The sequence below is a fragment of the Arabidopsis lyrata genome, assembly GCF_000004255.2.
Source record: "Arabidopsis lyrata subsp. lyrata unplaced genomic scaffold ARALYscaffold_7, whole genome shotgun sequence".
Taxonomy (NCBI): Eukaryota; Viridiplantae; Streptophyta; class Magnoliopsida; order Brassicales; family Brassicaceae; genus Arabidopsis; species Arabidopsis lyrata.
In genome coordinates, this window is record NW_003302549.1 from 20886044 (window position 1) to 20900406 (window position 14363).

Consider the following 14363-nt stretch of genomic DNA (forward strand, 5'->3'; position numbering starts at 1 on the left):
CCGCTGCTCGAGACCTTGTAACGACGAGGGTTTCCTTGCTGTCTTGAATGCTTCGCTCCGAGATGCATTCTACTGGAATAACTCTCTTTAACTCAGGATCTGATGTTGACGCCAATGCGGCAAGTGCATCTGCAGTTGTATTCTCTCCCCGAGGTATACGGATTAATTCAAATTTCGAGAAATTTTTAGATAGATCCTTCACCACTTCGAGGTATGCTTCCATTCTTGAATCTTTGGCTTCATAGTCTCCATTAAATTGGTTAACTACTAATTGCGAATCGCAATAAGCCAATATTTCCTTAGCTCCAACTCCTTGTGCTAGTCGAAGTCCGGCAATAAGGGCTTCGTATTCTGCCTCGTTGTTGGAGGCATTGAATAACAATCGGAACGATTGTTCTAGAATTTCTGATGTTGGAGATTCCAACTTGATTCCCACTCCGGATCCTTGCTTTGTTGAAGACCCGTCTACGTGTAATTTCCAAGTTTGGTTCTCAGGTTGCTTTATCGTTCCAGGTATCGGTAGTTCGGTCAGGAAGTCTGCTAAGACCTGAGCCTTCATACTGATCCGGCTTTTGAACTCTATGTCGTACTCGCTTAATTCAACCGCCCATTTCGCCAAACGTCCGGACTGACTTGGACTATGAAGTATTGTTCGGAGTGGTTGGTTAGTTAATACTTCAACCGGATGGGATTGAAAATATGGACGCAGCTTCCGAGCCGAAGTTACCACCGCGAGTGCAAGTTTTTCCATCATTGTGTATCTGGTCTCTGGATCCGTCATTGACTTGCTCACGTAGTAAATTGGTTTCTGCTCCCCACGGTCTTCCCGAACTAAGACTCCACTAACCGCGTGGTTTGAAACTGATACGTACAAGTAAAGTTTTTCATCCACTTCTGGTTTGGACAGTATAGGTGGAGTGGTTAAGTATGCCTTAAGCAGCCCAAAAGCTTCTTCACACTTCTCATCCCAAAGGAATCCTTTGTTCCCTTTTAGAATTTGGTAGAAAGGCAACGACTTATCTGTTGATCTCGAGATAAAACGATTCAAAGCCGCAATCCGCCCAGTCAACCGTTGTACTTCTTTGAAGTTTCTTGGAGATGGCATGTTTAGAAAGGCGTTAATTTGATTTGGATTGGCTTCAATCCCTCTTTCTGTCACGATATAGCCAAGAAATTCTCCGGATGGGACTCCAAATGTGCACTTCGCCGGGTTCAGCTTCATTTGATATTTATTGAGAATATCAAAACATTCCTCCAAATGTTTAACATGATCTTCTTTCTTTAACGATTTAACCAACATATCATCTATGTAGACTTCCATAGTCTTCCCGAGGTGATTGTGAAACATTTTGTTCACCAACCGTTGGTAAGTTGCTCCTGCATTTTTCAAACCAAAAGGCATTACCTTGTAACAGTAGATACCTCTATCTGTGATAAATGACGTCTTTTCTTGATCATCGGGGTTCATCATTATCTGATTATAACCCGAGAAGGCGTCCATGAACGTTAACAGCTCATTTCCAGCGGTGGACTCTACAAGTCGATCTATATGCGGGAGCGGGAAACTATCTTTGGGACATGCTTTATTCAGGTCTGTAAAATCGATGCAAACCCTATCTTTCCCGTTCTTTTTCTTGACAACGACAGTGTTTGCTACCCACTCCGGATATTGCACTTCTCTTATGGACCCTATCTTCAAAAGTTTATCCACTTCGTCGTTTACTATTTTTGCCCGCTCCACTCCAAGCTTTCTTCTTTTTTGTTTTACCGGTTTGAAGCTTGGATCCACGTTTAGTTCATGACAAATTATACTCAGATTTATGCCAGGCATGTCCGCTGCTGACCATGCAAATGATGCTTTGTTTTTCCTTAAGAGTTCGATCAAAGCTTCTTTTATTTGGCCAGTCAAAGTTGCTCCAATTCGAATTTTCCGGTCCGGCTTGTCTTCTTCCAATACCACTTCGATTACTACATCATCTTTCTTCTGCCCGCTAGGAAATTTTGTTCTTAGTCCTTCTTTTGCGGGCTTCGTTAGTTGCTATTGAATCTTCATACGGTGGCTAGCTAGGTAGCACGTCCGTGAAGCTTCTTGATCTCCCCGAATTGTTTCCACCCCATTTGATGTTGGAAATTTGATACATTGATGGTATGTAGAGGGGACTGCTTTCATTCGATAAATCCAGGGAGTCCCAAGGATGATGTTGTAAGCTGCGGGTTTATCGAAGACGACGAAGTCCACAATCTTCGATACTTTTTTGGCAAGGACCGGTAGCTTGATTGTCCCGAGAGACATGGCTGATTCGCTTGTGAATGCAACTAATGGAGACGGAGGTCCTACTATGTCTCCTCGGCTGATTCCCATTTTTTCTAGAGTACTTAAAAAGATCAAGTCGACCGAACTGCCTGTATCTATAAGGATCCTTGATACTTCGAAGTTTGCGACATCAAGAGTAATGACTAGAGCATCGTCATGCGGTCTCTCGAGATGCCGCGTTTCTTCTTCGTTAAATGATATTGAAGCACCTTGAAAATCAATTTCTTCGCTCAAGCTTGCTTTGAGTAAGACATTTCGTCTATGTTTTTTGATTGAACTTATTGAATCTCCGCAAAATCTGGAACCTCCTAGAATCACATTGATCTTACCCTTCGAACTCCTTGGTTCTTCCTCGTTGGATAACCTCGGTCATTTGGAATCTTGATCTTTGGAGTTTTCCTTTGCTTCGTGGTATTCCTGTACAAACTCTTTTATATTGAATTTAGAAAGATCGCCACTGGCCCAAAGCTCTGCGAGGTGCTTTTTAAGAACGCTGCAATCCTTGGTTAAATGTCCGGTTACTTTATGAATGTCGCAATATAGACTTTCATCACGGACCCAAGTGTTTGATCTTCCTCTCCCTTGGAATTGCTTCCCGACGGTATTGTTGAAGGGTTGCGACCCAAACTTTTTTGGTCCTTTGCTCTCCCTAGGCTCGAACTTCCTGGCAGGGACGGTGATTGCTGGCTTTTCTTGCTTATTTCTTTTGGCAAAACTTTCTTTTTCGTCCTCTACCTCCATCCAGTTGTTCGCGCGAAAGAGTGCATCCTGAATTGTGTCTGGTTTATGAAGTATTAAGTCTTCTTTAAACCTTGAATCATGTCGCAATCCTTTTCGTAGGGCAGATAAAGCTGATTGCTGCGAGATTCTTGGGAGTTTTGACAGCACTCCTTTGAATTTGGTGATGAAAACTCGAAGTGACTCATTAGATCCTTGCGTTAAGTTCCAAAGATCGGCATCCGAAACGCTTTTATCCATAAGGATAGAGTATTGCTTTAAGAACACGGCTGATAGTTCGTCGAAATTGCTGATCGAACCCGGCTCTAATTGGGTGAACCACATTAGAGCTTGGCCACATAGATTCTCCGAAAACATCTTGCAATAGCCCGCGTCCTCATCAGCTTCATTCAATTCGACTCTTCCTGCAGCGATCAGAAAGGCTGCGAGATAGCTTTTTGGATCCTCCAATCCGCTGTAAGGGTCCAACTTGAGCTTCCGGGAATCTTTGATCCTCAAACTTGCAATTCGCGGGATAAAAGGGGTTCGCCTAGCTTCTTCAATGACTCGATTGATGTCTGGCTCTGAACTTGTAGCTTGATGAAATTTTGATTTCATTTCTTTTAATTCCTGGCTAACCTTCCTCATGGTCTCGAACTGGTCGAGGTTCTCCTGCTCGTACTGAGCTGCAAGTTGTTCTTCATCCCCGAGCTGCGTCTCTTCTTCCAACGTCTGAGCTACATTATTAGTAGCACCGGGAGTTGTTTATCCGCTGGTTTCATTTCGTGCAGCGGAACTTGGCGAGTTGAATATCCCTCTTCGGATTCCCACCGGGTTTCCTGCACTTAAAGAGCGAACACGAGTTTGTATATTATTGACGTTTTGACTAAGAGATACCTGGGATGTTTGCAACGTATCGACGGCCTTTTCCACATCCGAGAACTTTTGTGATATGTCCGACATGGTTTGCTGCATCGCTTTGAGGGTTTCGGCCAATGATGTCTCAGCAGCGTCTCCTCCGGACATTGTTGCTTATCTCGGAAGTGTGATAAAGAAAAAATCTGACCACTCAAGAACCTCTCTTTCCCCACAGACGGCGCCAAAATGTGGATGTCGGATTCACACACTCAAGTATTTTGTTAAGTGGGAAAGATTATTCTTGAGGGACAAAAATGAATATGTAAAAACTTATAAATTGATACGAAAATTGCTATAGTATTTTCTCTCTTGAGAGGAAGCTCCCTTTACATGGCCATTGGCCTTTCTATTTATACATAGAGAATTGACATTAAAATGAGTAATTAAGTACAATTATTCCTTCTTAAATGTGTCCGTTTTGATTCTTTGACTTCAATGCTCAACGTTTGAATTTGAGTTGACTCTGATCTTCATGGGCCTCGCCTTTTTGGCCCAAGCGTCCTTGAACCGACTTACCCGTGTCTTCTACACCGAACTCGTGTCACAGTGCATTTACTTCGGATTCTCGAAGTGGTGACGACCACTTCGACCGCTCCTTCGGCTCATGGGTCCATTGGGCTTCGTCCTTTATGGGCCCTTATTTTGACTACGTGGCAATCTTTGGTTGGTCACGGACTTCTGGTGCGGGATCCGACACCAACAAACTTGTCTTTTTAAAATTACTAAAAAAACTGATTAACCAATAAGGAACACTCTCAAAAGTTCATCTCAAATACACTCTCCCTTTTTTTTTTTGATGAAATGTTAAATTAATATAGAGTATCAGAGGTATTTACAAGTGGTATGACATAGTGGTGCTTCACCAAAACAGAGTTAAAAACGATTTGAAAAACAGAGCAAAACCAAGTTTGAAAAACAAAGCAACAGCCCCTATTGAGTCGTACGTGAGCTGAACCATCTTTGCATCAGCCCTCGTAAATTCTTCCTTTCAAAGTACCTCAGCGACATGATCCGAGTTTTTATTACCCTCTCAATCGTGCGAGCGAGTTAGAAATGTGTTCGGTGATGCGTATTGTGTCTCCTCTCATTTCGCTCTCTCCATACGTAATACACAGTAGCTTGGAAGCACAACCGAATGAGAATGGAATCATACCTCTCAAACGAATGTGTTACTAGCCGCTGAATTGTCTCCGTCCAGTCAGGATCTGGTGCAGTCCTTAAAAGGTCTCCTGCAACATGAATCCACACCATAAATGAATAGGGACACTCTCCCTTTTTTTTACTATTTTTATTTGATGTTTTAGAAAAACATTTGTTCTATAATAGCTATGTTTTCAATTTTTAATACAAAATTAATTAGTTTTTATTGATTTTGACGATTTCTATTCTACAGATTATTATTTTATTGGTTGAATCATGTTTAGATAGATAATAAATGATAGTTTAGTTTAAAAATAAATAAAAATTAAATAATCTCTACAATAATTAATTGAGAAGTAGAAACGCACCACATTCAAAGTTAGGGCATTGGAGGCCTGTGGTTAAAAGTTGGAATGATTTGTCCTAAACACCCTTAATGAATTGTTCTTCTCGAAATTTCTTCTTCTTCGTAATTAGGGGTATATAAGTCTAATCGTGTGATGATCTCTATAATAATGTCTCAAACACCCTCAATTTCGAAAATTTTTGTTCTTAATTGTTAAGGGTATATAAGTCTAATCGTGTTTTGAGATGATTAGTCTTAATCACCCTTAAATTTTTTTATTTTATAGTGTAATCGTTGGGGATACGGATGTCATAATGTCTCGACTTTAATGATTATGGAATCTTAGCTTAAATTTATTTGTTAATTTTTTAGATAATTCTATATCTTAGTAGTTAATATTCGTTTTTGTTAGTTTTCTGATTTTGTTTCTAATTAAAAAGTTAAATTTCTTAAGATAATAATTGATGTTTTCCCTAATCTTAAAGCTATATATATTGTTGATCGGCCAGAGAATTAGGTATTATTTTTTCTGTGCCCATTAGATAGTTTTCACCATTATGGTTTTTTTATACAGCTACGATTTTGATAAATCAAATTGTTTGTCATGCATATATTGTTTTCATTTACCTTTAGAGGTCGTGTGCATATTGTTTGCTGTTTGTTTTATTTTTTACATTAGTTTGTTAATTTATTGTTTTGCTGATTTGATTCTTTTGGTATGTGTTTCAGTTTTGTAGAGCGTGGGAGGTTCTATCGACAAAGCTTTTGGACGAAAGTGGTGTTGATGATAACAGAACGAGGTTTGGAAAGGTATTTTTACATCTATTTACCTATTTAAATGTTTGTGTTTCTTTCTGTTATGTATAGAGTTTGGATTATGATCACGCGTGGATCGTTAATAATTTATGATCAATTGTGCTGACTGAGAGAAACTAAGATTTTTTTTTTTGGTTCTCACCGTTTTTCTAAGTTCGCTTTGAGAATTTATTATATATTTATTTTGTATGAGTAATTTTATTGGAAAAATGATGTTTAGGGATAGTGTACACGTACTCGACGGGGGTGAATTACACCTAAGCTTAGATGTCTTCAAAAGGCCATCACTCACAACAACATCCTCTTCACCTCAATGGCTTCACGTAAGTGGATTCAAAATAATTTCTCTATATAATATATCAAGTTAAGTGAATGAACATATATAATGTAATGTTGTTGAAAATTGTGGTTGCAAGATATGTTGTGTTCGGGACTAAGAAGCATGGGAACGGGAAGATTGATGAGCTAGAGAGGCATATTGAGTCTTTGATATGGGAAACTGTTAAGGAAAGAGAAAGGGAATGTGTGGGATTAGATGAGTACGAGAAGGTAATCTCTAATCTAACTATATATATTTGTATTTTATTATGAATTATTTATATGATTTTCTTTTTGTTTTTTTGAAACTAACATTAATTAATTTACTTTCTAAAATATACTGGGTCTCTTTTGAAGCTCGAAAAAAACAGAGTTCTCTAAAACGAGATTGGTCGAGATTGCATAGGTATGTCTATCGTGATGAAATTGTTAAATAGATATTGGGCTTTTAAGCAATTCAATCGCTTTAAAAAAATTTTGTAATCGTGAGAGAAAACTTTAGGGTTTGATTGTTTCAATTTTGATTTAGAATACGGAATTTTCGTTTTCTTTTTCTTTTTTTAAATAGTAAGGTAAATTCTAAATATATTACGGATATTTTTATCAAGAAAATTTCTAATTTTTAAAAATTAAAATTTAAGAAATAATTATGACGGTTTGCCCTAGATATTAAGGTATAAATATAGAGCTTCGGCCACACCATTAAAACTCATATTCGTTAACCTAAACATATAGTTTTGATAATATATATATTTTGTATTGTTTTGGTTCTAATGAATCGAATTTACTATGGAATGATTATGATTGTTTTCTTCATGTTGAGATGACACTGATTTCATGATTTAAATTTTTATAGATTCTGATTTCTTCAAATTGAAATATTAATTATTTTTACGTTTGTTTGCAGGTTGGATGTGTGGAAAGAACACATCGATGTTGAAAACGTTGGAATGCAAGCTAACACAGCCAAGATATTGGTCATGCAAAGATCTCTTATGATTCTGTGACTAAGAATTTAAGTGTGACTTGGGCTTATGAGCTAACAACCTCTGATCCTAAGGAGAGTTCAAGCCTTTCTTACATCATCGACCTCGCAAACCATCAGAAGTAATGTTCGGGTTTATAGCTGCTGCTGGAACAAACACAGAGGAACATAGACTTTTATCATGGGAGCTCAGTTCAGCTTTGGATATCGAGAAAGCCGATAGCAAGATAGGATTGGTAGTTGGCATTTCGGTTTCCGGGTTTGTTTTACTGATAGTTTTGGTCCACACGATCGTGGTGGTTTGGTCACGGAAGCAAAGAAAAAAGAAAGACAGAGATATAGCAAACATGATATCGATAAACGAAGATCTTGAAAGGGAAGCAGGACCAAGAAAGTTTTCTTATAAAGATCTTGTGTGAGCAACCAACAGATTCTCAAGCCATAGAGAGCTAGGTGAAGGAGGATTTGGAGCGGTTTATGAAGGAAATTTGAAAGAAATCAATACAATGGTTGCGGTGAAGAAATTATCCGGTGATTCAAGGCAGCGAAAGAAAGAGTTTTAAATGAAGTTAAGATCATCAGCAAACTGAGACATCGAAACATGGTGCAACTCATTGGTTGGTGTAATGAAAAAAACGAGTTCTTGCTGATATATGAGTTAGTGCTAAATGGTAGCTTGAACTCCCACCTCTTTGGCAAAAGACCCCATTTACTTTCTTGGGACATAAGGTACAAGATAGCTCTTGGTTTAGCCTCTGCTCTGCTTTATCTTCATGAAGAATGGGATCAATGTGTACTGCACAGAGACATCAAAGCAAGCAATATAATGCTTGACAGTGATTTCAATGTAAAGTTAGGTCATTTCGGTTTGGCTCGGGTTATGAACCATGAACATGGTTCCCATACAACAGGATTGGCTGGAACTTTTGGGTACATGGCACATGAATATGTAACGAAAGGAAGTGCGAGTAAAGAGTCTGATATATATAGCTTTGGAATTGTTTTACTAGAGATTGTCACAGGGAGAAAATCGCTGGAACGAACGCAAGAAGATAACAGTGATTCAGAGAGTAATGAGAAGAGTCTTGTGGAGAAAGTTTGGAAACTTTATGGAAAACAAGAAGTGATGACTTCGTCTGTTGATGAGAAATAGGGTAATGAATTCGATAATAAAGAAGCTGAGTGTCTTCTGGTTTTAGGGTTGTGGTGTGCTCATCCTGATAAAAAAGCTCGAGACCTTCGATAAAACAAGCGATACAAGTCTTGAAGAGGGATGTTGCTATGTATTACATCTCAATAACTACGACTTCTTCTTCTTCTCCCTAGGTTAACTCAAATGGAGTTTCGGTATGTATTACATCTCAACTCTGCTCTGTTTTTTTTTTCATCTTAAAGTATTATTGGTCATGCTCTTGGAAAATGATTATTCTTTGCATAATCATACTTAATATCATTTGTACATTGTTATTAATACTACTTTGTATGTATTAGAGATGAGAATATTTTAAACATTCCAGTGTTTTCCTTCTTTTAAGTTTTATATATATATATATATATATATATATATAGATAGGTAATACTCGATCTTTTATGAACCGGTGGATAGGTAATATTCGATCTTTTATATATAATTTGTTTTCATTATGGATTTATAATTTAGATTAAGGTTCCAATGTTTCCACGTTTTAGAGTTTGTAAACGTGGTATTTCTCTTTTTTTAGTCAAGCATAAATTCTCCAAAAATATTAGGGTTTGTTTGATCCTTTTTCTCTATGAGCGGCTATCCAAGACGAGTTCAAAGTTGAGATTGAAGAGGTATCATTGTTTTTTATTAGTGGTTGTGTTTTCATATTGGTGTATTTCTACTTTTACATTGATTTCTCTGGTTGTGAATGATCAGTTGATTAAGTTGTTTGATATTTGAGATTTTGGTTCTTTTTGTTTTGTTTTAAATAATTTGTGATTTCGTATATTTAAAATAATATTTTCATTTTGTCTTTCATATTTATGATTCTGTTACATCCAGGGATGGGTTCATACGAAAAATATAGATATTTTATTTAGGATATTTGCTTTCTTGAAACAAAAAGTTGAGTGAATTGTTTTTAGGTTACGCAATTTTTTTTAGGTTTAAAATATTTTGAGATTGCTTTTGATCGTGCAATATACGGATTCGTTAGTGCCAGATTAATTTATTGAAAAGTTGTTCCTCCTTCTTTTTCTTTATTTTATCAATACCCTAAGAGATCTAATATCGTATGCATCAATTAAGTATCTTCTTTTACATTATCGGTGGATCCATTATTTTTTTATATTTATGGATAGTAAGAGATCTCACCGAACTTGATGCAGCTGCAACTACGTTACAACGGTGTACAAGAGTTACATGACCAGAAGGAATTTTGCAGATTGTGCCATCGTTGTTGAGGAGCTCTGGTGAGTTACTTGATCCATCTTCTTCTTTTTAATTTCTTTTAAAGATGTTTAGACTAACCCTAATTGGTATTGCTTGAAATGTTGTAGGTGGAAGACTCTAGAGGGTGATGCTCTGGATTTGAGCTATGTTCTTTTTTTTTTTATAAGAAGAGAAACATGAGGCGATGTTTCGAAATGGGCGCGAGCTAGAAAACGAGGTGCTAACGTCTGACATCATTTTATCTCTGTTTACTTATAACTCAAGGTGTTGTTAGTATATCTATATCTCTCTTTATTATGAAAAACCAACGTGAATCTCACTCTTTAGGTTGGGAAAGGCTTATCTAAAGATGAAAAGACTCAAAAATTAGCTCTTTAGCATTGGCTTGAAGTTGTAAGTCCCCATATCTTTTTGTAACTTTTTATCAAAGACAAGCTAAGTACATGTGAAGAAACAAATCTATGTGTTTAGTAGCAAAACACAAGATCAAGAGTTATTAGTTCCTTTTGGTTTCGTTGATCTATTATAATCTAATGACCATCTAATATAATGACCCCTCTCTTGAAATTACAGATTGACCCACATCATCGTTATGGCCACAACTTGCACTTCTATTATGATGTCTGGTCAGCGAGCAAGAGCTCACATCCATTCTTTTACCGGTACGGACTTAGATCCAATATCCATCTTTAGATCCTCCTATCTTGAATGTGTTCTAAACTCTGTTTTCACTGATTTGAAACTAAATGTTGGATATAGGAGACGGCAAAGATGTAAATCTTGAGGAACACCCGAGAAGTGTTCTGCAAAAATAATGCATTAGATGCTTGGGACTGGTGAGCTTTTTATCTGATTTGACTCGACCATAATGATTAGCTATAACTCTTGAATACTCAATAACCTCTGTGTTTCTTTGAAACACGCAGATGGAGAGAGAAGCATATAAAATAATAGTGGAAGATGGGAGACTAATTTATAAATAGGGCGTGACTCTGATTAACTCAACAGAGGAAGCCAAGTCGATTTTTGTACTTAGTAAAATAAACAATTTGAATAAAAGACGACGGCAGAAGCTCGAGACGAGTCGTTTCAGCCGTCACCAGAGACTAATGAAAGTCATGCTGAAGTGAAAGAAACACACTACATAAGATATATAGAGATAGTTCAAAGAATGTAAATTTTAAAAGATAATTAAAGCTGCCATTTATCTCTATCGTGATTGAAAATATTTAAAACTTTAACAAATCTTTATGAAAAGAAAATAATATAAGTTGACTTTCCGAAAATTTGATATGTCAAAAAGGTAATCTTATTACTTTGTGTTCAAGGCAACAATATATATAAGTATTAATCTTTTGGATTTTCCGGTTTACTTAAGAGTCACGTTTCTGATATCACTTTTGCTTTGTCTTTGTGTTATCATCAACCGGAATCAGCCATGGTGAATTATATAGTGAAGCAATACAATGTTGCAATGGAAGGAGATACGACATTGGTCGTAGTGGAGAGCATTGGTATACGGAATAGAAAATGAGTCAAGATCATTAGTGATTCAAAATTGGTCAATTAAATTCCGATATATAATGGTTGGTCCATCATGTATATTTTATTTTAAAATTAATATTAAAATTATTTGATAACTGTTGACAAAAAAACTACAATATAGTTAAGTTACTTTAGAAAAAAACCTTCATCCTGCAGAAGATACAAAATTTTATTATTAATTTCTAACTGAAATTGAAAACCTGGTCCAACCGGTTTAACTTGATCAACATGATAACAAAACAAGAGGAGCAAAGTTGATGGTTTTCTGAAGTCTGTTGAAAGAGATCTTGATAAACGTAGAAATCATTTGCTGATTGATGAGTTTGGCTATAACCATGATAACAAAAAAATGGAGCAAAAGTGACGGTTTTCTACAGTGTAATGAAAGAGCTCTTAAAAAACGTAAAAATTATTTTCTCATTTATGAGTTTAGCCATAACAATGATAACAGTATAACATAGACAAAATTGACGGCTTTCTGTAGTCCGATGAAAGAGATCTTGATTAACATATAAATTATTTGAGGATTGATGAGTTTGGCTATAACAATGTTAACGAAAAGAATGAGCAAGATTGATGGTTTTGATGCAGGCTCACGAAAAAGCTCTTGATAAACGTAGAAATCTTTTGTTGATGATGAGTTTGGCTATAACCATAATAACAAAAAAGAAAGAGCAACATTGACAGCTTTTGGTAGTCTTATGAAAGAGATCTTGATAAACGTAGAAATTATTTGCCGATGGAAGAGTTTTTCTATAAATATTATAACCGAAAAATGGGTAAAATTGTAGGTTTTCTTCAACTTCATGAAAAAACTATCGATAAACGTAGAAATCATTTGCTAATGATAAATTTGGCTATTACCATGATAACAAAAAAAGAGAGAGCAAAGTTGACTGTTTTCTGCAGTCTTATGAAAGAGCTCTCGATAAACGTAAAACTCATTCGCTAATTGAAGAGTTTTACAATAACCATTATAACGAAAAATGAACAAAATTGAAGGTTTTCTGCAGCCTGATGAAAGACCTCTTGATTAACTTAGAAATTATTTGCTTATTGATGAGTTTGGCTAGTCATGATAACAAAAAAATAGGAGCAAAATTGACATTTTTCTACTGTCTAATGAAAGAGCTCTTGATAAACGTAGAAATCAATTGTTGATTCATGAGTTTGGTTATAACAATGATAACAGTAAAAGAGAGCAAAATAGACAGTTTTCTACAGCCTGATGAAAGAGGTCATGATAAATGTAGAAATCATATACCAATTGATGAGTTGGCTATAACCTTAATTACAAAAAAAGAGAGCAAAATTGATGGTTTTCTGCAGGCTCGTGAAAAAGCTCTTGATAAACATAGAATCATTTGCTGATGATGAGTTTGGCTATAACCAGGATAGAAACAAAAGAGCAAAAATTGACGGTTTTCTACTGTTTAGTGAAAAAGCTCTTGCTAAACATAAAAATTATTTGCTGATTGTTGAGTTATAACAATGATAACGAAAAAAAAGAAAAATAGACAGTTTTTCTGCAGCCTAATGAAAGAGCTCTTGATAAATGTAGAAATCATTTGCTGATTAATTTGTTTGGATATAACAATAATAACAAAAAAATGAGCAAAATTGACGGTTTTGGTAGCCTGATGAAGGTGTTTCCTAATAAACGTAGAAATCATTTGTTGATTGATGAGTTTGGCTATAACCATGATAATTATAAAAAGAGGAGCAAAATCGACGGTTTTCTGCAACCTAATAAATCGCTCTTGGTAAATGTAAAAATTATTTATTGATTTATTAGTTTGGATATAACAAAACTAAAGAACAAAAATTGACGGTTTTCTGCATTCTGATGAAAGAGAACTTGATAAACATAGAAAGCATTTGATGATTGATGAGTTTGGGATATAACAATGATAACGAAAAAAAAAGAAGCAAAATTGACGATTTTCTACAGACTCATGAAAAAACTCTTGATAAACGTAAAAATCATTAGATGATGATGAGTTTGGCTATAACCATGATAACAAAAAAAAAAGAACCAAATTGACGTTTTTCTTCAGGCTCATGAAAAATCACATGATAAACCTAGAAATTATTTGCTGATGATGAGTTAGGCTATAACCATGATAACAAATAAAAAAAGAGGAAATTGACTGTTTTTTGCCGTATGAAGAACGAGCTCTCGATAAACGTAGAAATCATTTGCTTATTGATAATTTTGGGTATATAACCATTATAACGAAAAAATGAGCAAAACTGAAAGTTTTCTACAGGCTGATAAAAGAGCTGTTAATTAACATAGAAATCATTTGCTGATTGATGAGTTTGGCTATCGCCACGATAACAAAAAAAGTTGAGTAAAATTGACGGTTTTCTACTGTTTAGTGAAAAAGCTCTTGATAAACATAAAAATTATTTGCTGATTGTTGAGTTATAACAATGATAACGAAAAAAAAAAGAAAAATAGACAGTTTTTCTGCAGCCTAATGAAAGAGCTCTTGATAAATGTAGAAATCATTTGCTGATTAATGAAAGAGCTCTTGATAAATGTAGAAATCATTTGCTGATTAATTTGTTTGGATATAACAATAATAACAAAAAAATGAGCAAAATTGACGGTTTTGGTAGCCTGATGAACGTGTTTCCTGATAAACGTAGAAATCATTTGTTGATTGTTGAGTTTGGCTATAACCATGATAATTATAAAAAAAGGAGCAAAATCGACGGTTTTCTGCAACCTAATAAAGAGCTCTTGGTAAATGTAAAAATTATTTATTGATTTATTAGTTTGGATATAACAAAACTAAAGAGCAAAAATTGACAGTTTTCTGCATTCTGATGAAAGAGAACT

The 14363-nt window shown here is 35.7% G+C and overlaps 1 long non-coding RNA gene and 2 pseudogenes across 1 annotated transcript; all 3 read left to right on the forward strand.

Annotated features, from left to right (window-relative positions):
* The first annotated feature begins 6154 nt into the window (after positions 1 to 6154).
* LOC9304619 lies at positions 6155 to 6776 on the forward strand. The gene is made up of 3 exons (XR_002330219.1): positions 6155 to 6245; positions 6472 to 6574; positions 6668 to 6776. It is a non-coding gene; the product is annotated as an uncharacterized LOC9304619 (long non-coding RNA).
* Positions 6777 to 7518: 742 nt separating this feature from the next.
* LOC110224147 lies at positions 7519 to 8801 on the forward strand (annotated as a pseudogene).
* A 781-nt stretch (positions 8802 to 9582) lies between these two features.
* Positions 9583 to 11101, forward strand: LOC110226554 (annotated as a pseudogene).
* Positions 11102 to 14363: the final 3262 nt, after the last annotated feature.